General features: G+C 44.7%; 1 protein-coding gene across 1 annotated transcript in view; it reads left to right on the top strand.

Annotated features, from left to right (window-relative positions):
- The first annotated feature begins 8,110 nt into the window (after positions 1 to 8,110).
- trpc5a (transient receptor potential cation channel, subfamily C, member 5a) overlaps positions 8,111 to 23,122 on the top strand; it is a 67,089-nt gene continuing 52,077 nt past the window's right edge. The window contains exon 1 of the mRNA XM_047339003.1: positions 8,111 to 8,285. The gene's annotated coding sequence lies outside the window, so the exon portion shown is untranslated. The remainder of the gene's footprint in view (positions 8,286 to 23,122) is intronic.

Below are 23,122 nucleotides of genomic sequence, written 5' to 3'. Positions count from 1 at the left end.
ATTGATTCCCCAGTTCACCAGTCTTCTTGTGTAAGTTATTGCTCCTCTACTGCCTCTGCGGTTTTCTGATAAATTGGGCTTGTTCAAATTAAAGTTAAGAACTATATCAAACACAGCGACAAATTGACTCATTTTCTTGTTATTGAATGAAGTATTTGAAATTGGCAAACTTCAAATTTTACCCAAAGTCTGTCCAACCATGACATTTTTCTGCAAATGTAAACTTTAAACAATAAATATCCTTCCAAACACTTCCTTTCTTGTTTCATTGTTTTTATTAATGGAAGCATTAAGCAACATGACAGAGTTATGTTCTCCAGACTAACTTAAAGATGGATGACGCATCCCACTTCCTTCCTCTCTTCTCCAGAGAGATGCTTAAAATAGCCTGACGTGACCACATATCTTGTGCTCAGTATAGATTATCTTACGGCTGTTCTCAACCTAATCAGAGTCAGTCTCAGCTGTCAATCATGAAAAGTCACAGTCCATTTTATATCATCAAATAACTCATCAAAACTAAATTCTAGAAACATGAAAACTTGAATAAACTTCAGGAAAAGGTGCTTCAGAAGATCAGAATGCAAACTGTAAAAATAGTTAAAAAGCTAAAAATAATAAATAACCTCTGAAAGCAATTTAAGATCTCACAGCAACAGAGAATAAATACAGAAATAAAATGTTAGCAGGTGAAAGAAAAGAAACAACAAGATAAGACAAACATTTTACATAAAAAGAAAGAAAAGTGATAATTAACACAGATACATAGATTAAAAAACCATAAACATGATTTTTCTAGGACTAAATCAATAAAATATTGTTATATTTTTGGGAAAAGTGTTTATTTCATATTTGATATTTAATATATGTGATTGCTTTTAATATGCCCTGCATTATTATGGAGAAATACGTTGTTTGGGAAGGTGCTGAGATTTTAAACTAAGTGTTTCGGAGTTGTCCTGAATCTCTCATCCTCCCTTCTCCTCCGTTTACTGGTCAAACCAAGTGTCAATCAATGTCACAACCAGAGAAGAGTATTCCGAGCCAACAGGTGCGCGAGGGGAAGTGGAATTAACGGCGAAGGAAGGGAAAAACAGAAAACTGGAAATACACCTGAGATGCTAACACTTAGCTGTAGGTTCAGTAAGTTAACCTTGATTTAATATTAAAGCTACTAATGGGTTATTACCAGTGTGAATTGTGTTAAACTGAAGTGTAGGTTGGGCTTTGTAGCTGATATTTCACTCAGACATTTAATTGCAACTACACAGACGCCATTTCTAAAGATGGAGTTCTGCTTGTCAGCTGTTATCACCTGTGGGGACCAGGAAGAACTTAGAAACTACCAGTGAGGTGGACACAACATGGGACATATTAATTTCTGCCTCTTTTCAAAGTAATGAGTAGAAAGTCTGTTTGACAAAATCACCATGACAATCAGATTAATGACAGAATATGATACATTACACATGAAATAAAAAACAAACTACATCCCCAGAAACAACCTGAGAGCCCTGAACACCACACAGACTTCCTTGCATCAATGGTTATTATTGTCCCTAATATTCTGTGATTGTTACCATGTGCACAGAATCACTGTATCAACAACATCAGAGAAAGAGAGAGTGAGCGAGCCACACACAGAAAATCTTATTTCACTTATTGCACTTGTAATGTATGTACATGTTGTATTCCCTTTCCTCCAACGTATTCCTTTTCATCTATCGTGGCTGCAAAGATTTGCTTTTCTACTGATTTTATTTTCTGCAATAATCCAAAAACACAGTGAAGAGTCCATTATTCTTTGTAGAGGGATCCATGGTGATGCTAATCTCCTGTTATTTCAAATATTCCCTCTCTACTCAGGAGTTGTACAGACAACACGGTAGTTTTCCCACTCTGTGTAGGGAACAGCAGGGGCATCACCAGATTACTGGGAGAGAAAGAAGAAACCACTGTCACTATAAACACAGGTCGCCTTACCGCTAGAAATGCCCAGGTGCAAAGCCAACCAGAATCCTAACAACCACACAACAGCACCCTAGTATGGCCATGGTGGTGTAAAGGCCCTCTGCTTGAATTGGTTAGCCTCGCCTCCGGCCCTGGACGCTTTGAGTGAGAACAGAGAGGCTGCAGAGAGACTACGAGCCAAGAGAGACTAGGAGGCTGAACACTGGATGTAATAATAAACCGACATGATTTACTATAACAAGCACTGCAGCGCACAGCAGCAAAGCAAACCACCGCTGATGGGGCCGATTTTAACTGGCATTCGATTTCGCAGGCGCAGGTAGATGATGGGATGGACGACAGCCAGGTAGCGACTGATGCTGGTCAACATTGCAAAGCACCTGTCCAGGGAAAGCAACAGGGCTATAATCACAACTCAGTGATGACACTGTGGTGAAGTGATCCAACAGTTGAGAATTTGCCAATATGACAGATTAATATCTCGATAGCTACTCAGGTGGTTAATATCAAAGTGGCTCAATGTTGCGCCAGGGCTTCGGCGCCGCCAGCTAGGCCCAGCAAAGAGGACTGAGGATGCAGAGTGGGAGGACGGGAGGAGGATTTTGGTGATGGTAAGATGATGAGGCAACCTGGTTGGAGCCGTAATGCAGCTGCAGCTTGATTGGAGTCAGAGGAGTTGACTGACATGACTCGCCCAAGAGGAGGCAATATGTTCTGTTAGACCTTATTTAAAAGAACCTGTCTCTGAGATATGGAAAGATATTTACCATAACTGAGTTTACTGCAGTTTTGAAATTCTAGCATCATTTGTTGCTCATATTCACGGTATATATTTACTCTATTGTTCTGTGTCTCTGATCAGAAACTTCCCCTGTTCCACATTAAAAGCCCTTAAGAGGTTTTGTAGTCTTTATTGTGAAAGTGCTGCAGGTAGCACTGGCTGCGACGAGAAAACTTAAAAGGGTGTATCGGAAAAAACGAATTGTAATACTAAAATAATTATTATTTTAGAAAATCCAGTAATAACCAATATGACACGTACCTTTGTCGTCAGTAGCTCTTGTGTGTGCTCTTGCGTTCTGGTCCTGATGTTTTCTTACCACTAAGTTTTTTTTTTTACCATCGAGTCAGCTGACGCTCGACCGCACTCGGACGTTCATGGCTGCATGACGCAGTTTGATTTGAATAGACACCTCTTTTAGTCACAGGTCATTTGAGTCTTGTCAAACTGGTGATAAATGAAGCTTTGTTCATGTTGTTGAAGAGCTCTCATTCCACTTGTTTGTTGGAAAGAAATACTACAACGTTTATCTGAAAGAAACTGAGATTGCTCATCCTTCCTGTACGTTTCTTGGCCTGGTGTTTGGGGATGACGTCCCATTTCAACACCTTTGTGTTTCTTGTCAGAAAAATAGTGTCTGGACATTTTCTGGAGTTTGTGTTTCTCATGTGAAGAAGCAGCAGCAGGAGAATGTCGCTTCAGTTCATGTATGAAAACAGCTGAACTTCAGTCTGCTAAATACACAATGTTGCCTTCCACATGCTGCACATGGTCCTTTTCCATCTTTACACCATTTGGCCAGCAGAGGGCGTCTTTGACCACCTGTACTTTTCTGCCCGCGTTTCGCTGCCTCTGCTCTAACATGTGATAAGGACTCAGTTTGAGGAAGAGAGGCCCAGTGGGAAACGTCAGGGGTCACATATTGAAGTGAATTCCATTCAGTTGCTTCAGTTTCAGGCTCCTGGTGTTGTGCATGCAGCCTCACAGGGAGTGTGTTGTCAGCCTGTTGTTTCAGCAGCAGCACAACAGATTTAATCATATTCTTATTAACATCACGATGACCCTCTCTGCCCAAACACAGGAAATGGTCATCGACATCGTACACCATGTGACACAGAGAGCGACAAACGAGGAGCAAGGAATTTAATTTCCCATTTTCCTCGCACGTTCATCACATCCTTGAGGGATTGTACACACTTGAAAGTAGAAATGTTCTGATACCATGTTTCTCACCATTGTGTCCGTGGCCTCAGATGTTGACGTTTTGCCATGAAAAGGCAAGTTGTTGTATTTTGAGATAATCCCCAAACTTCACATGAGTCTCTCTTGAGTCTCCGGCTCTCAGCCCCTGCAGCAGCCACTTGGTTAACCCAGTTAATCAGATTATTTCTGCACCATAAAAGTATTTTTTGCAGGAACAAAATCTGCCTCTTATTCTCTTATTGTGTCGACTTGTTTGTCTTTCTGTGAGAAAGCGTCTCTTTTTCCTTCGATTCATTCACACGTGCCCTCTCTCGCTCTATCACTTCACCATCTCTCCGACTTCACCGGTGTGTGTCCTCTCTCCCTGCGGAAATGAAAAATGGAAACCGCATTCACCCGATGAAAACACCTCCCCCCGCTCCTCCCCACCTCATCTTTTCTAACGCCGGCACCCAAACACTGAGCGGCGTCCGGGCACAGGCGGGATGAAAGTGTAGCGGAGCGGGCACAGGAAGTCGGGGCTGATGGGATTGGGGCTGCAGTGTTTTCGGGATGGGACTCTAATCTGTTCACCAGCTCAGGTGAAAGGAGGACGGCGGATGCTTTTTGTGTGGAGGTGGAAGCTGGAATAGAAGAGAATGCAGCCCAGTAGAATGTATTCACTGTAACACAGCTCTGACTTCGTCCATCTATCTCTTTCATCATCTCCTCCTACAATTGATTGCTCCAGACTGGGTCCACATTAATTTCACTTACTCTTGATGAATATGACTCCACTCCTGCTTGTCACTTAACTCAATTAAAACAAAGGGTTATTAAAGACAACACCGAAGTCGTCCGTCACTCTTTTCCCAAACACACCAATCATAGCACTTTCGAATCTTTACGAATCCTTTCCACCAAGTTGTTCCGTGGTCCTGCAGGAGTTTGTCTCATCCTCCTCGATTGGAAGGTTTCTGTGCAATTGCTTTAACTGAATTACTTTCTCCGTTGCTCTTTATTCGCCCCTAAAGCTTTGTAATTTTTCTTCCTACCATCAGGGTCACGGTGAACTCACTCAGCCTCCTCCGGTCTCCGCAAGTGTGTGTATGTTTGTGAGAACGAGCCGAGAGTGTGTCTCAGGGAGCGGGGTTTTAGATTAGATGTAAGACTGTGCATGTGCGTCCGTGTGCTTCCCCTCGTCTGAGCGCTGAAGTGCGAGGGCAAGGTGACTTTGGCGTAATCCGGCAATTTGGGATTTTTACACACGGAAACCCGCGGCGAGGCACGGACAAAGACGGAGGCTAAATGGCAGCACAAGCATGGGGACAGAGAAAAGCTCCGAGAGGGGAAGAAGAAAGGAGAATGAAGAGAAATCTGTTTTTATAATCCTCCAGTCACAAAGTCTTCTATTCCCATGGGACCAGCTTTATGGAGTTATGTAAAGACCTCATGGAGTTAAGAGCCATTTCCTTCAACCTCTGCCCTCTGCTGAAGATATCGAGCTTGTGACCATTTGAGCGCCCCCCAGAGGCCACTCAGTAAGGAGATTATGGGTACACTGATACCCTGTATCGGGCAGACTTGAGCTGGTGTTAAACCTGCTATATGCACCTATTACAAGAATAAAGTACAGAATAAGTTGGATATTTGGGTTTGCTTGCTCACCCGATACTCTGCCCCCTGCCTGACCCTTCGGCTTGTCGCTTCACTTCTGAGCAGTGTGCTCATGTTGCTACAGAAGTTTGAGTTTGAACCCAGACCAACTGCAGCAGATGATAATGGTCGCTGTTGGCTGATCTCTCCCTGGCAGCCACACTGGCGATGCCACAATCACCGTGACGGAGATTTAATCAGTGGTCTGCTCCCTCCAGGCCAAGCCAAACCATTTTCACAATCGCTGGAATGATTTCTAACCCTGACACAGCTCTGTGCTGCATACGAGGGGTGTTCTGCCGGTGTGATTTGCGTCTCCGCTCTAGTTCCTGCTGATAGAACCAATGACGAGTCAGTCTCAGCCTGTTTTTATATCGTCAAATAACTAACGTAAACCAAACTGATCAGAAACATGAACACTTAAACATACATCAGTGTGATAAGAACGACCTAAAATGACAGAAACCATCTTTGAGAAACATTTATTTAAAATCTGCTTCGATTTTTCCATTTTTATTTACAGTTAATAGGTGAGACGGACGTCACAAATTTTACACACACACACACACACACACACACACATGCAATGAACTTTTGAGGTATGCTACCATATAAGCAGACGCCAAGAAGACAAGCTGCGTTTTAAAACTGCATGAGGTGTGTGTGTGTGTGTGTGTGTGTGTGTGTGTGTGTGTGTGTGTGTGTGGACACTGATTAAGCTCAGACACACACACACACACTTGCGTCACAAAACTTCACCTCACTTCAACAAGCTGCTGTCCTGGAGAATGTCACACACTTGCACAACCCTCTTCTCTCTCTTTTCTTCCTCTCCTCTCCTCCACCTCTTCTCCATGTTAATGCTCCCCTCTTTTCCACTTCCTCTATCTCTTAACCCCTCCTCTGTTCCCTCATCCGTCATATTCCTCCATTCTTTGATCCCTCTTTTATCCCCCCCAATGTCGGCCCCTCCCTTTGCGCCTTTCTTCTCCTTATTGCTATCTCCTCCGTCCTTCCCTCCCTCTCTCTCTCTCTCCGTCTTTCCATTCATCTCCTCCTGATGATGCAGTAATTGAATCAGGTGTCCCATGGATACTGACTCCCACACACTGTGCAGAACAAACAGACACACACAAACCTCGGTCCAGGCCAAAGCAGGAGTAATGGCCGTGGCACCAGGTGTCTGCGTTATGATGGATTATACGTGTTCACATGCACACACACACACACACACACACTCGCCAACACACACGCTAGCAGACACACACATATACACAGACATTCATTATTTCCCTATGTAGCATTTAGCACCACACAGAATGAGTACATGAGGATGTCAGTGTGTTGGGAATACATCAGTGTCCTGTATTTAACTGTACTTTTAGGTTTTTGATAATTCTACACAAGTGTCAACTCACTGCGACGTCACCTGAAATGATGAACTATAACAAAATGTGACGCAGCTCGTGAGAAAGTCTGAATTCCCTTTATGTCTCTTGTTTTTAGGCCTCTGCAGTCTATTAAAACCCTTTAAAGCTGCGTGTTAAGCTGCACTGAACTCAGGATATCCTCCTGAAATTATCTACATGTGAGAACGCAAGTGTCAGAGTCAGTTGCAACAGACATTCTCTGGAGGAGAAACTCCGGAACTCATCCACAGAAATGTATGTTCTACAGCCCCTCAAGAAAATATCAGGTCGTTCTCTCTGTCCCGTTCGAAAAACAGCCTTCGAAAAGACCTCTGCTAGCCGTGATCGTCGTTAGCATGATTCTCGTGTGGCTGCAGAGGGCGCTGTTTCTTCGTGAAAGTCACATAGTGGCGCTTTAAAATTGTCTTTATTGTCTTGATATGTTTTGTTTTCTTTTTAAGCTTCTCCTTTTCTGTTTTATTCTTGTGCTGCATTGGATGTTATGACATGTTTTAAAATGCATCATAATCTACAAATTGATGCAGTGCAATGGCTGCAGGAAAATATGAATTGGCAGGGGGCAGGGGGCTAATTAGTTAAAAGGTTGTGGTCGTCATGTGTACGTGGAGGAGCAGAGGGTGTAAGTGCGTGTGAAGCAGCCGCAGCGTTTTATTTGATTCCTCCTGGATCCAGAACGAGCTGCATGCGGGGGATGCGGCAGTTTTCTCCGCCTGCAGCCTGCTTTCATTTATTCAGTCATTTTATGTGAAATCTATTGTTTTCATCACCTGTAGCTGCAGAACTGAGGCTGAGGGAAACATCTCCTCATCTCCTCATCTCCTCATCTCCTCATCTCATCTCCTCCTCTGCTCCCGCAGGAGCAGCAGCAGCAGCGGCAGGAGCGGCAGGAGCGGCGGGATGGGCCGCGCGGAGAAGAAGCGGCGTTGGCAGCAGCGTCCAGCCGGCATGAGGAGCACGAGCCGATCCCGCGGAGGAGAGAAGGGCGTGTGAGAAAGAGGAGGAAGAAGAGGAGGAGAAGACAGGAGGAAAGAGGAGGAGGAAATCCCGCGAGAAAAAAAGAGGAGACGGACTGACGGACAGATTCAGAGAGAGAGAGAGAGAGAGAGAGAGAGAGAGAGAGAGAGAGAGCCTGCCGCACGTGAGGCGCGCGAGACCTCGGGGAGAAGGGACTAACCGTTAATCTGGAGAAGAACGAATATTTTTCTATTCTTTCTTTTATTTTTCTCATCGCACACACGGAGAGAGAAGGTCTCCGAGAAGAAACGGTAAGAAACAGCCACTGTCTTCCTCTGTTTCCCTGATTAAACCCGCATTAAACCCGCATTAAACCCGCATTAAACAGGATGAATTAACACCTGTGAGCCTCCGTTAATTGATTAATTAACTCTCCTCCCGCTGTTAATCACTGAAGCGTCTGTGTGCGTGTGCGTGTGTGCGGCTGCTGTTACCTGTGACCAACCCTGCAGGTTTATCAATAATAATATTGACAATAATTTAAGATGCGCCATGATGTGTGAATCTGAGTTTACACTGAACACAAGCGGTTCTACTTTACCCACTTTTTGATCCTCACTGGAACCTGTGTGAAGCTCCATCCCCTCACTGGGGCATTAGTATTGTTGTGTTGTTGTTGTGTTGTTGTTGTGTTGTTGTTGTGTTGTGTTACTGTAAGAGCGGCTCCATCCCTCCCACATGTCCGGACTCAATCCCACCTTCATCAGCTGTTTGTTGCGCTTCCACACGCGCACACGAGCTGTCCCGTGTGTACGTTGTTTACCCAGAATCCCGTTTGATTCGGCACACCGGAGACGCACGGTGCGGGTTCACTGTGAGTGTGTGTGTGTGTGTGTGTGTGTGAACATGAAGCTGTTGTTGCGTTGAAGCCGCTGCGGGTTGTGTATGCGGAGAGAGAGATGCTTTGGGTGACTGGTGGGTGGTTCATGTATCCTGACTCTATAGACTAATGCTGGAAAGAGACTGTGTGTGTGTGTGTGTGTGTGTGTGTGTGTGTGTGTGTGTGTGTGTGTGTGTGTGTGTGTGTGTGTGTGTGTGTGTGTGTGTGTGTGTGTGGAGAGGAGGGCTGCAGAGTTTGTGGTTCCCTGTTGGCTCTCCCCTTTGCGCGTCCGTGCGTCTTGCCTGTGTATTTGAGCGTGCGTGAGAGAGGAAGAAACAAAAGCAGAGATGGATGGAGCTGCAGAATGCTTGTGTGTGTCTGTGTGTGTGTTGCCTTGCGTCTGTGTGCGCGCATGCACGTAAACGCAGCGCGCGTTCGCAGGCCCAGAGGGTTTTCCCTGCATATTAAACCCTCCACCATGCAGCCCTCCTGAAGTGTTCCCCCTGTTCCACCTGAAGCAGCACAGCCTCCCTCCAAATGTCAGGACAAACATTAAGTTTCTGCTGCAACACGCACGCACACACACAAACACACACATCTGGCAGCAGATGAACAGTATTTGTAATCATGCATCTTGATATTTTCGCTCGTCACTGTGGAAAACATGGACTCGTCAGCAGTTTTTAGAAACATCCAGTTAATGTGAGACAGTGAATCTATTGTCGACCCACAGTTTATCGCACAGGGAGAATTATCATCACAGCCGCTGCAGCTCGGCTCTGTGTTTTTAGGTCAAAACCATTTTCACAACATGAAAAACAATGAATCCTATTGCTGAAACAATGGTTCGATCGATCTGATTGATTCTCCAGTCGACAGAAACTAAATATTGTCTGGTTTGAGTCTTTTTAAATGCCGCTTTCCTCAGTTTTGCATGAGAACGTCTCAGGTGGGGACTTTCCTCCATCATGTCTCCATCGTGGTTTGGCTCAGGGCTTGTCTGTGAATTCCTAGATCTTGGAGCAACCTGGATGTTGCATTAAAGCCGCTGCAGCCAAACTTCACCGGGCAGCACGTTGCTTTCCAGCCTCGTTCTCCTACCTCAGATGTTTTCTCCGCATAACACAGCCTCTTCCTCTCGTTCGCTTCATCAACAGCATCCTCACCTATTGTCCCTAAAAACGTTCAAACCCAGAGAAATCGAATCCTCTGGCAGAAAGTTAGAGACACGGGGCCTCATTATAGCCGACCATGGGATTTAAGGTGGTTCCCACAAAGTTTTCATTGCTGTGGAGTAAGTAAATCGACTGTTTCACGGGGGGGCCCCCTCTCAGCTCGGGGCCCCAGTCATTAACCTGCTCTGCCCACCATGTTGAAACGCCCCTGTTTGAAGGTTGTTGTCAGATTTTGTTCCCACCATTTTTGTGTATAACGAGAAGGGTACAAATATCAACTAGATCCGTCAATGTTAAAAATAATAAAGTGGAAGAACAAAATACAACAACCGGTTTGAAAAGATGAAGAAGAGAGTGGACAACAAGTCCTGGCAACGTTTCTGCTGCGAGGACCAATATCCAGCGCTCATCTATATTATCTTTGACACTGAACATCTCCCACGAGAGCACATTCTCTTGTTTTTCATCTGTGTGATGTTTGTCCTGATGGAGCGGGTTGCGTAACGGATCACACCTCGGTGATCCGTCCAACTGTTACCGCAGCAGCTGCAGAGATGGATGCATCTGAAATGTGCAGCCGCTGCCAATCTGGCATGGCTCACGGTGTAGGTGTGTGTGTGTGTGTGTGTGTGTGTGTGTGTGTGTGTGTGTGTGTGTGTCCAACTACAACACACACAAAAAATAAGAAAACAGCGATGCTACATTTCTTGAACAGTCAACAAGAGCTGGAGCAGGAGAAAAGAGGGAAAGATTTAGAAAGAACGGATAAAATTGATGAAGCTGAGAGGGAGAATAAGAAGTGTTTGTTTAAAGGATTCAGACGGAAGAGAAACGTGGATCGTATCTGAGCTCCACCTCGGAGGAACAGATTAGAAAGTGAAAGTCTCTCATCGGTTTGTGTGTCAGGATGAGAAATGTCAGCTCCGTCAGAACGAGTGTGTGTCTGTACATCCGCCTGTAGTCGTACTGTAAGTCTGCGTCGCTGCTCTGTTGAACATTATCAGCAGATGGCTGCAGCCTCTCGGTTTATCTGAAGTATAGACGTGAGTACGAAGAGTGTGTGTGTGTGTGTGTGTGTGTGTGTGTGTGTGTGTGTGTGTGTGTGTGTGTGTGTGTGTGTGTGTGTGTGTGTGTGTGTGTGTGTGTGTGTGTGTGTGTGTGTGTACAAGTCCTTATGCCTATATGACAATATAGGTTGTTTGTCAGAGCCCCACAAAACGACCCTTCTAACAGGTTCAGATCTTCCGCCACATGCGAAACATCTGGTTTGTTCTCATGTAAAAAACACATTTACATTCTGTTTTTCTCATCAGATTTTCTTGTCATATGTTAAATACACATCTTCCTCATAAAACACTGCAAACTTTTGTATAAGCTCTGGACGTCAGGTTGTGTTTAAACACGTCACTTTCTGGCACTAAGGCTTGAAGTCAAGTGAGTTAAACCAACTGGTAACGTTTTTATTAGGTTTAAGCTAAAGAATTAGTAACTTAAATTTAGGCAAAAAAACGATTTGGTTAAGGTTAAGCAAGAGAACTAGTTGGGTAAGTTAAAACTATAAAACTAGTTGCTTAATATAAAGGGTCAAAACTAGTTTGACTTAGGTTAAGGCAACAAAACGAGTTGGTTTCATTTTGCTCAGGTTTTAGCAGCAAAGATTAAGCTACAATCGTAGTTCGCTAAGTTTAGGCAACGAAATACTTAGAAAGACTAACCAATGAGTGGCGTCATGGTGACGGATGGTACTGCAGCGCTGCCACACGATTGGCTGATTGAATTGCGTGAATAAGCAGGTGTTCCTAATAAAGTGCTCACTGGGTGGACAGAGAACTCGTTCATGTGGAACCAGGAGCTGGTTTTTCGGCTCCTGACAGAGAACGTTTTTTTTCACTTTTGTTGCTCGGCTCTGACCCGTGTGGGCGAGATTTAACAAAAAAAAACCTCTCTCTCTCTCTCTCCTCTCTCTCTCTCCATCCCTCCCCCCTTCCTCTCTCCCTCTTTCTTCCTCCTCCACTCTTTTTTTTATTATCTTCCACACAGATAGATGGAGAGCGATGTGCTCGGCCTGTGATTGTTTTGTGCAGCAGAGTGAAACACAGGCCGTGTGTTTATCCCACTGTGGACTCTGTCTTCTCCTCCATCTTCTTCATTCTCCATCCTTCTCTTTTTCGTATTTTCCCTCCGTCCTTCCCCTCCTCTGCTCCTTCGTTCTCTCCTTGACGCTCAAGCCGTGACGTCGAGCCTCGGCGTTCACGCACAACCTCCGTTTCTTTCCTCTCGTCTCCCTCTGCTTGTTTTCCATCATAGTGACGTCTGATTCCTCCCTCCCTCCTCCCTCCTCCTCCTTTCCTTACCTCCTCTTCCTTTCTTCTTTCTCTTTTCCTTCTCTACCTTTTTTCCCTCCTCCTCCTTCTTTTCTCACCCCTTGCCTCCCTACTTTCTCACCTCTTTTGACCACTTTCATACACCCCTCATTCTTCACCTCTCCTCGTGTCCTTGTCACATCTCCCCTCCTTCCTTTTTCCTCTCTCTCATTTCCTCCCATGCTTCTATTATTTCCTCTCCTATTCTCATCTCTCCTCTCCTTGACTTTCTTCTTGTTTCCTCTCCTCTCCTTTCTTCTTGTTTCCTCTCCTCTTGCTCTCATTGCCTCTCATTCCCTTTCTTCCCCTCGTTTCCTCTCCGCTCTTCCTCCTTTCTTCTTCCTCTACCTATCTACGATAATAAGAGTCACAATGACCCCCTTAGGAGGCAATTGAAAAGCGAATGATTGCAGCTGATACCACGATAGATTACCGCACACACACACACGCACACGCACACGCACACATCACAAACTTGACAAACACTGATGTATTCTGTAGTTAGAGCAGCACTACTGCACTCTACACACACACACACACACACACACACACACACACACACACACACACACACACACACACACACACACACACACACACACACACACACACACGATGGTCATTTACTGGAAATGGAGTCATACAATGTAACCGTCACTGCCCACATTCTTCCACGCCTCCTTTACGTTGGCGTGGCTGTTAAGGAATACATCCACTAGAGGGCAGCGATGTCGGAGGAGCTATTAGCCACATTTATCTCACTTTGAGGCTCTATGTTTTTAGAAATGTTCATTTTAATAGCAGTCGTTGTACATTTTGTCACATGTTGTGTGTCGTCTTCAGGTTTGACTGATCACTCGTCTCTACATACTGTTTTTATCACCCGCTCATTGAAAACGACTTATATAAAACCTCAGCGTCCAACATCCAGGAGCTGCTGCTAAGAGTGACCTCAAGTGTCACTCCACTTCCTGTGAAGGGAACTGATGATCTAATGTCCCCCCCCCCCCACAACCCAATGCCCTGTGTTTTATCTAACATTGATTAGTCACATTTTTTATGGATGGATTTTATGGTTTTGTGGATACCTCAGAGGTTTTCATTACTGCAAATGGACTTAATCAACATCTTTAATCAATCTTCACAGAAACCTGCAGTTTAGTGCACGTGCTCGTGTACACATGCACTCATTGAGGCACAGGTTTTATTTCCATATCTGAAACTCGTCAGGTTGCGTTCAACATCTGGTTCCTGTTGCTGTTGAGTTCAATCATGGGTCAGTGGTGAATAAAACGCAGCTTAACGCTGGACTGATGCCCGTGGTCGACAGTTGTTGTTCTCGGGGCTGTGACACGACTACCGACATTTCTAACCCGTCACACAGCGGCGTCAAATTCAGACTGTCAAACGGCATCAGCTATGGCTTCCTGAATGTTTCGAGATGGCAGAGGAACAGCAGACAGTCGGATTTGTCTGTTCACGGGCAATCACTTCATTTTAATTGACTTGTTCTCGTTTATTTAAACTGCTACTGTGGGCGGTTACAGTGGGAATTGAACCTGCACCCCAGGCCGAGCAGTGCCTTCCGCTGAGCCAACTGTACGAGGTAATGTGAAGTGATAACAGACGCAGAGGAGCTGATACAAGCTGAGAGTTCAAGGAGGGATTCTTCTATCAGATCCATCACTGTCACACTAATCGCACGCACACGCACACACACACACACACACACACACACACACACACACACCTGTAATGAAGGGGTGTAATGTCAAATTGTCTGGAGAATGCTGTCTAGACATGTGATGTGCAGTCTATGACCTTTGCAGCTTAGTCATCTGGTGTGTGTGTGTGTGTGTGTGCGTGTGTGCGTGTGTGTGTGTTCATGTCTGCGTGATTAAAACATACATGTGAGCATCTGTGGCTGTTTTCTACACGTGTGAGTTTGTGTCTGTGTTTGTTTACAGGCTTGTGAATATGTCAGTGTCCACCTCTTCCCAGGGTCATGCATGGAAATGGGTTTTTTTGAGTCATCCTGCTGATAAACATACAAAAAGATGGAAATCAAACCCTAATCTCCTCGGTGCAGATTGAATGGGTTACGTCCTTCATAACAGAGGAGGAGGCTCGTCTTGAATATACAGTAGAAGCAGAGCTCCACCTGTTTCCAGCACAGTGGTCATGTATTCAAATAAACACCTCAGCCTCGTGCAGAATCGACCTTGGGGTGCAGCAGAAACTCTCCGTCACAATAACAATAATAACCGTGGGAAAGGTCACCACGTTCTCCCACACGAGACCTCGACCGACTCCATCTCGACATGTTTAAACCTCACAACACAACATGTCCATCCAGGACAAACCGGCCGCAGGACGACGAGCGTCTCATTGTCGGAACAAAGCAATTTATTTTGTTCTTAATCCACAGGAGAGAGACGGCAGTCGTCCATAATTTGACAAACAATGAGCGCGGGGCCATTACAAAATCACAGCAATTACTTCTGGAGATAATGGGCTGATGTGTGGAGGACAGAGGCAGCACACGTCGCTTCTCTGTGTGTGTGTGTGTGTGTGTGTGTGTGTCACTTTCTGCGAACATGTTATCAGGAGTGACTGATGCCTCTGCTCGCCTCTCGAATGCCAACAACACCGTGGAGTAATAAACGCGGTCGGCTCAGATTTTAACACACCATCAATCAGAGAGAAGCCAGAAAGAGTGAGATGTGCTGAAGGAGATTAAACATGAGACACAACGTCCACACGAAGGTGGATGATAGGGTCAGGAAACTATAAATCTATATAAAGATGTTATAAAGATGTTTTTGAATTCAATAAATCATCTTTTAGCTTTATTTGTTTCCAGTGTCATCCTTGACCTCAAATATTACCGTCATCCCTGTTTAGGAGAAATTACCTTCATATATCTGTGGTTTGTTTCAGTTGAGGTCTTTTCAAACTAAAACGATCTCAAGCGTCTCAAATCGCTGCAGAATGTCCTGTGTTAAACCTCTTTACACAAGTGGAGAAACGAGACTATTTTACTGAAGAATAAACGAATGCAATCCTTTCATTGAGTCGGTGCCTCTGAGATCTGGTATTTACAACCAACCTCTGCTTTTAGTTTGGGAACCGACATCGAGCTAAAACTGAAGACATGAGACACGTCTGTAGATTTACAGTCGGAGATCAGAGGATGAAAAGAGGGAGGGAGAGAGAGAAGGGTTCAGGTGAGGACAGGGATGGAAGGAGGTGACCCCCACATGAAAAATTAGGCAGGTTGAAAATTAAAGTGAAACGATGCAGCTAGGGGGGGGATTTATGGGTGAGACAGTGGGGGTGAGGACGGGTCTGAAATACAGATGTGGAGCGAGAGAGAAGAGAGAGAGAGACGCTTCCTCCCTGTTTTACCTGAAAGCCTTGAAGTAAGTTAGGTGTTTGACCCTGGTCCAAGGTGCCGCATGTTGTTTATGCTGCTGTCGGAGCGTCAGTCGTCCTTCCAGTAAACCTCATGTGCCCTGAGATCAGGACAGTTGGTTTATGAGGACTTTAGAAAAGAAGAAGGTCACAGGTTTCATTCCTGTTTCCCTGTTTCCTTGAGCAAACTTCCCATTCATCGAATTTTACTCTTCTTCTCTTTCTTTACAATCAAAAAAGAATAAAAACCTGATTTTATCTCTGATTCATGTTGATGATATTTAATTTAACGTAAATTCCCAGGATCTGTCCTCATCATATCCAGATGAAGTTTTCTTTAGAAGTTTGTGTTAAAGTCTTGAGCTGCCACAGAAAAGAAATCTTGATTTCTACATTATTATTAAACACTTTATAGGCTCATTAGATCTGATTTGATTATAATTGTTCCTGTGTCCTTGAGCAAGGCACTTGCTGTACACCCAGTGTATGTCCGTATCGACGTGACGTTAATTAGTTGTGAGCGGCGGCTGCGTTGAGCTCATCGAGCGTCTCCCTGAGATAATGAAGGTTAAGAAAGCAAAGTGAGGGATGGCGCTCATTAGGATGTGGCTCCAGCATCCAGGTCTCACATGTCGTGGCGTTTAAAAGGGGATTCGCCACAGATCGATAACCTGCAGCGATCGGAAACCGGCATTTAATTCAACTCCGTCTTCAGGTCTGAGGAGGACGTATCCCAGTTAGTGGGAAATCTTCTTTGTGGCTTCTGTTGTCTTCCAGTGACGTTGAGGAGACTTACACCGACTTCACGCCAGCGCAGGAGATTTAGAGACGTAACGCTGCCGCATAATAACCACTGAGAGGCTGGAGTTTGTTATAAATCTTTATTCATCCCATCATCTGCCTGCTCAGCCCCAGCACTGACTTCGTATCCAGACACGGAATCGGGCTGTGAGCCGCTCGACAGGTTGTCACTCAGTCTTTTGTCCCAGTGGCTCATGGGAAACAGATGTAAACACACTGTGTTGTCGCTCCCTGAAGATGAGATTTTACAATAATACACTCGGCTCCTTCAACACACACAGCGACGACTGGGGAGGATTTTTATCTTTGTTTAAAGTTAAGATGAGTTAACGTCCTGAAATATTATTTTTACATCAGCGTTTGTTTCTCCCTCTCAGCAGGATAACACAGAAACCACTTGAAGGGGTTTCCATGTAACTTGGTGGAAGGATGTGGTGTCAAGGAAGAACTTTATTTCAAATTAAGGATTTGTTTTCACTGTCTTCCACATTTGTGAAAATGAACAGGCTCGTAGCTGGATAAGAAAATCCAGGGTTAACCGAGACAGCTGAGTCTTGGCTTCATTCCCTCCTGAACCGTCACGGCTTTCTTCTAGAAGAGGATTGTTGGTGTTAGATAGAGAATTTAACAAACTGCAGATGTGAAGCAAAACAAATCCCACAGATGTGAGGAATGTGGATCAATCATTGAAACGTTCCTGAAGCAGCAGCTGCAGTCGTCTTTCCTGCCTCTCTCCGTCTCAGCACTTCTCATCTCCTCGCCTGCCGCATCGTCTTTTCTTCTTCTCACCCGTCTTCTCACCTCTGCTCAGAGTGTGTGTGTCTGTGTGTGTGTGTGTGTGTGTGTGTGTGTGTGTGTGTGTGTCCCAACATGCCCTGTCTCATAATTTCCCATCTCCTCGCTATAAATCCCCCCCTCGCTCCTCCTCCTCCCCCTGTGCCGTCGTCTCTGCTGCCTCCTCCTGGTCGTCCGCAGCCTGCAAATAGGATTAAAAATTAACACTGAGTGTGTGTTAGTGTGTGTCTGTGTGTGTCGTGTGTGTGTGTGTATGAGGGGAGAACAGGGGGAGGTTGGGCTGCTCAACCCATTGTTGTTCCCCACATTTACCAGTCGGTCGTAGCACAGTTTACCACCTGACTATTTGTAACTTTTGGGAAGGTGACGGTCAAATTCTGTCCTGAGTCGTGACATCTTTCCATCTCTTTACTCTTCTTATCGCAGCAGTGAACGATGCCTGGTGTGAAACAGATGCTTAACCTTTCACTTCACAAAAAAATAATCTGAAGGAATCAAAGGAGGAAATAAGAGCTCACATCCTGATTTCCAAGTGTGTGTGTGTGTGTGTGCGTGTGCGTGTGTGCCAAATGTCAGAATAATGCTTGCGTGATATAAATTCATGTTCTCATGACTGAAAACTCTTTACATGCATATTTTACATACCTGCACATCGGCAGTAGATGCTCATTGTTATTTCATTCTTTCTTTCACACGTGCACACACCTACAGTCGAGCTTACCCTACGACTAAAGAATGGAAACATGCTGCACAGGAGCTCTCAGGTCTCAGGCGGCCGACCTCTCGTCCGACGTCCGTCAAACCAGCGATTGTTTTAAACTCAGTGACGATCTCCTGATGGAGGCCGTCTCCGCAGCATCAGAGGGAACATGGTGGCAGCGGGGGTCCTGGCACGCCGACAGGGTGTTAACACAGCCGCTGGGCCCGCGAGGCTCTGCTCTACATCTCAGTCGTTTAGCCGACAGACGGATCCACACAGAGTCGGCGGAGCCTCGATACTGGAAACTGAACAGGGACGTCAGACGCTGCAGCGACAAACTTTAAGACCTGGAAAACAGTTTTCTTCATCTTAATACTATAAACAAAGAATAACAAATGGGGCCCTGACATCGTCTGTATATTAAACTGGGCTTAGACACATCACGGTTTCTCAGAGGCCGAGGTGACGCCTTTAATGTCGTGATTTTGATATATATATAAATATATATCCAATGTACAGAGAACATTTTTAAGAAAGAGGCAGATTTTTTTTCTGAAAAACAGAACAATGCTAATAAGAAGAAATATAGGGCAAAAGAAATAGAAGTTATTAATAATAAAATATGCAAAAATAAAATATGAATACTTAGTATGAAGACATAAGAACAAAGAAATAATATGCAATATATGAAATAGTCTTTTTAACTTGATTTAGTACCTCGCTTGACGCCCTGATTTGTATTGATTTCACTGTGGACTTTATCTTTGATTATTGATAAGTTATTTAAATGTATTGAATTATAGAAAAACACTACTGCCAACATTTCAATCAGGGTTTCTGTTCATTCTCTGCCTCTGAAACTGTATCGGACCGAACAGACTCAGCACAATAACAACATGGAAACGTCCCAGCTGCTGATGGACGTCATGAGGAAGCTGCTACGTTTTAATGCTCCTGCAGGTTTTTAAGATCCTAACGTAACTGTTGTCTTTGTTGTTATTCTCAGTGTCTCCTCGTGAGATAGGTCTGAGGTAATCGCTGAGGTCGGTGATTTGATTCTGCTGATGCGCGTCAATATTTGTAGCTTGTGTGGAAAAGAAAACCAATTGAAAAGCAGTGGAAACTCTCCTATTGGACTTGAAGCAGCTGCTGTATTCTCCATTGTTTCTCTGTAGCTCTTGGCACCGGGTCGCGCTGCAATGACTCTCCTCTTTATTGATTATTTTATATTCTGTTTGAGTACTTTTTTACCGTTGTGTTCCTGAATCCTATTACCGCAGCTCCCACGACAACCCAGTTATTCTTCGGGGATCAATAAAGTTTCATCCAATCTCGTCTGAGTAGAGATGCTGTTCTGACCGCGCAGCCTTTGTAAGCAAGACACCGGTTTTCACAACTCAGCAGCCGAGGTACACGGCAGATGTTGATGTGGACGGGATTTAAATTCTATCAGAACCTCAAAGTTACGATATAAAATAAGAAACTGCATTAAAATGTGAGGCAGCTCCAGAGAAAGAATGAATTCACTTTGGTTTTAGGCCCCAAAAGTCCGTTGGAAAACTTAATATCAGTCGATTTCACCACAGTTTGCTGCATTTTTAGTAATTTTCACATGAATTAAAGGAAACCTGGACACAACATGTTGTTGCTTTCAGACCTGAACGCAAATCTCCAACCGTACATAGTTTGTAATTAAAGCTGATCCTTCGTAATTTCTTTATTTCTTATAAAATGACACAAACACCTTCAGGCTTTTCTGTCTTTGACTCACTAATATTCGTGGTGATGGTTCTTTAACCATTTTTTATTCTTTCAGGTGGGAAGTTGAAATGAAAATGTTATTTCTGCCTCGACTTTATTCGAACTCGATTTTGAAGCGGCACAACTTCTGAAAGAAAGCTTCTTTTTTTATCCAAGCTCGACATGAAGCCAAACGGTGTCGTCCTCCAGGTGAAGTGGTTTCACAAAACGTTTCTGTGGCGGAGGAATCACTTACGTGTTCTTTTGAAAGCCAGCCCGTCAGGTAACCACCGCGCGTCCTTGAATAACAACCTGCTCATTCACAGCGAGCATGGACTAAATATCTGTGTCTGAGCAGCCGACGGGAGGAATCTCACTCACATTCTGTGATAAACATCCGAGCTGTTAATCTCTGTCGGGGCCTCGTTGAATCCTGCAGCAGCCGCATGAGGAAGTTAATGTTACGATTTATTCAACCATTCGGCTGTGATTGGTCGAGCCGTCCACAAACAGGCTAATTACTATGTAAATCAATACTATGGACCCATTAGCTCAAGGAAAATGACAATAAAAAGTAAAATTACTTATAAAAGGGCAGAGTGGCCCCATGAAGTCAGTAAAGTCAGTAAGAGCATCGTATTTCACAATAAGAGCTCATGGTTATCTCCTAAATGTGAACAAAGAATGAAGTTAAAACTAGAATGACCATCTTCGTCTTCTACGCGTACGGCTCCTCTTCTTCATGTGTTCTCACATACAGAACCTCCAGAACATGGAGTGGACGTGGACTTCAGTGCAGGTCTGAAAACAGCTGTAGTGTCGTTTCAATCATGGTATAGAAGTTGAAGAGCGCTTCAAAACCCTCTTCACTTTTTTCTTTTAGGGATCAGTCGTTGGGGTTTGAACTCCAGTTGATCAGTTCTTTTCTCTCGTTCTCCTCTCGTGGCAGATTTCGTGACTTAATGGAGGAGATCGCGGAGAGACAATGTCCCAACGTGGAGACGGAATGTGCTCGGCGTCAGGCTTTGATCAGACGCTCGGCTCAATTTTGATGACACCTCACCCTTGTAGGAGTGCTTTAGTAAGCAGCTGCTCGTTGCAGTCTATCACAGCGAGCCGCAGAGTGCTCTGACATTTCATTTAACCGTCGGGAAAATCAATATCGCATAAAAAAGGCCTCCTTAACTCCTTTACAATTGAATGTCTTAAAGCCCATAGAGACGCCTCCTGTGTGTGTAGATACAAACCACCTCCTGCACATGGAACAGTAAGAGAGCAGGTTCTCATGATGTGATATTTACCACAAGGCAGGTGTTTTATTTCCAGCCGACGTCGAAGCTAAACAAAGTGTTCCTTCGTGTTTTGAAGGTGAAGCGTTGGATAAACTGAAAACAGAGAAGATAGCAGCTCCAGTCACTGAGCAGCAAGAGTGAGGGTCTGCCATCGATGAGCTCATAGGAAAACTGTGAGGATGAGAAAGAAGTGAAGAAGTGAACAACCAAAGAGAAGAGACGTCATGGGAACTGTCAATGAAGTCTGACAATGAATCCTTCCCCTGTGATAAACTGTCCTCAGATCAGCGCACGTCATCGGCGATATGAAATATTGTTCCACCGCTTGTCTGAAGCGTTTCTGGTGATAAAATGTTCAAATCAATGGCCGCGATGATTAAAAAGCCACAGATCAGTTACTCTGCTTAATGAGCCCCCTGAATGTCAAACGCTCTCAATCCCCCGCTTTTCAATTTCCAAGGACGTCGCTCGCTCGGACACAAGTCGGCTGTCGTTTTTAATTAAAACCTGTGAAATGTGTCTGTCATGGCTGCTGAAGACGCTGTCGACATGTGATCAGTTACAGTTGATCACTAACCTGCTTTTCATTCGGAAAAAACACTTTTTTAACACTTATTACACCTTCAATGCGTTTTTATCTAGTTTTATAGGTCATAATCCATGCCTCATCCATGTTAGCAGATGGGACCTGGCTCTGGTGGTTGGTGTGTGACGTATGCGGTAAAGCAGGTCGTAATATTACAGGACAGAGTTGCATTGTGCAGTCCCAGACCTGCAGGGGGCGCTGTGACGATGACTGATGGTCTACAAACACTCGATCAGAATTGATCTCAGCTCGTCCGTGGTAAAGATTGAGAGTCCGACCTAAAACTCTTCCTCCGCTCTCACATGAAACAAGCCACACGAGCTTCTTCCCCCACCTGCAGTGAAATGTGGCCCCAGCGTCTGTGCGGAGGCTGCTGCTCATTTCCCGTCCTGATTGCGTTGTATTGATATTTCACCCTCTGCATCACCGCTGCTCTTCAGCGCCCATAAACATGTCGGTGTTGGTTTACTGCTGCTGCGACACAGAAAGAAAAAAACCAGCCCAGAACTGATCCAGTTAGCCGCTGAGGATCGGTCCATACATTGATCTGATCCGGAGAACACACACACACACACATAAACACACACACACGAACACACAATGACGATAAAACGATTCTAACTTCGAGGACTAAATCGGCTTAATGCAGTTGCAGTTGCAGCCCATTTCCGAGGAAAAATAAATAGTCTCCTGGCTCCTCCGTCGACTCTCGGTGTCTCTAATGTCAGTTTCCTTTTGACGAGGCTGCATTCAGCAGTTTCATCACGATACAATAGGATGTTGAGTCTTTGAACATCCAGCGATACGATTCCGGGGCCTGGTCGTCGGTCGGGTCACAGTCAGAAGACCCAGCTCGAAATACTTCAGCTCAACGTCAACGGTGAAAATGAGCCTTTCTTTGATTAACTCCCAGTTCAGACTTTAACTCCATTGAAAAAACATAGTTTGCATTAAATTATTTTCTGGACAGGATGGAACTTCACCGTTTCACCGTGGTCTCAGGGCAATTTCAGATATTTAAAAAAGATTCTTTTATTTTTCAGCATCAGATTTTTGAATAAAGTCATCAACACCTCTGCTGATGAAATGTGATTTCAGCTCCGGCGTCTTCGTGTGAACGGTGACGTGCACATTAACCTTACAGCCGGAGGGCGTGTTCGAGTCGGAGGACGAGATGAATCCTCCGCCAGTGACGGATCGTATTTATTCAGGCCTCGGGGGAACATTTAGAGGAGGACAAAAGGTCAAGCAATCTTTTTATCCTCCTTCAGAAAGAAATTGTTCAGCGTGTGTAGCTCTGCTGTCAATTGATTAAAAGACAAAATGAAAACGCGTTAGAAGACGCTGCCGCTTCCTGTTTGAGCGTGGCTGTCGAAGTGGATAAGAACGTTTTGACGTGCCA

Source organism: Hippoglossus stenolepis, chromosome 23, assembly GCF_022539355.2.
Source record: "Hippoglossus stenolepis isolate QCI-W04-F060 chromosome 23, HSTE1.2, whole genome shotgun sequence".
Taxonomy (NCBI): Eukaryota; Metazoa; Chordata; class Actinopteri; order Pleuronectiformes; family Pleuronectidae; genus Hippoglossus; species Hippoglossus stenolepis.
This window is presented reverse-complemented; position numbering and strand designations above follow the sequence as displayed.